This window comes from Galeopterus variegatus, unplaced genomic scaffold (assembly GCF_000696425.1).
Source record: "Galeopterus variegatus unplaced genomic scaffold, G_variegatus-3.0.2 Scaffold15556, whole genome shotgun sequence".
NCBI lineage: Eukaryota > Metazoa > Chordata > Mammalia > Dermoptera > Cynocephalidae > Galeopterus > Galeopterus variegatus.
The window spans coordinates 4,289-5,338 of NW_007741667.1; positions in this window are offsets into that span (position 1 = coordinate 4,289).

Here is a 1,050-nt window from a genome sequence, read left to right on the forward strand (position 1 = left end):
ATCATATACATTGTATATTGACAAAATAAAAATTTAACGAAAAAAAAAAAAAGAAGAAGAAATAAGAAATAGACTATAGATTAGTGGTTACCAGAGGTAAGGAAGGGAAGGGACCGAGGGGGATGGGGAGAAGTTGATAAGCGGGCACAAAGTTACAAAGATATATTTAGATAAGAATAAGTTCTGCTACTCTAGAGTGACTATAGCTAATAACATTGTATTGTACTTTATATTTTGAGATAGCCAGAAAAGAGGATCTTGAATATTATAACCACAAAGAAATGATAAATATTTAGGTGATAGATATACTAACTATTCTGATTGGATCATTATAGAATATATGCCTCCCTTAAACAACAGATTGTACCCCATAAAAATGTGCAATAAAAAATGAATTAAAAAAATAAAACCCGAAACACCAAGTCTCAGTGATACCATCTTTGTTCTTCAAGGAAAAGTCTACGGTGCGTTTTTATCTTAGAATGAAATCAAGAGAACCCTGACCCCAGAGTTCAGCACCCCCTGAGCACTTATGCCTTCCTTGAAATTACAGGGACTGGGGAATGCAACAGGAATGAGTATCATGGAGCTGAGAGTGAAGGGTCCTGCCAGCTTTGAGGGTAATTCTTGGATGAAATTGAGTTGGAGGCAATGAAGTAGGATGGACAGGAGCTTGGAACCAGGCCTATACATAGTTTGGAAGGTTGTCCTAATCCAGTGCATTTTAGACAAGTTACTTCATGAGCCTGAGATTATCTGTGGAAAGGACATGACCCCTGTCTTCCAGTTATGCAGTGAAGACTCAGGGATAGGGTGTATGCAGCACCCAGCTCAGGGTCTCACCAAAGGAGGCATCAGAAGCTGCTGGTCTGTATTCCCATGTGCAGCATTCGGATTGCTCATTGCTCTCTGCAGGGCCAGCTTCATGGGTGCTGAGCTGAGCAGCCACACAGGGCTCCAAGACATGTTTGATACTCTGCGATTGCCATCTTAAAATTTGGGCACAGTTCCCCACATTTTCATTTTGTACTGAGCCTAGCATACTGTGTA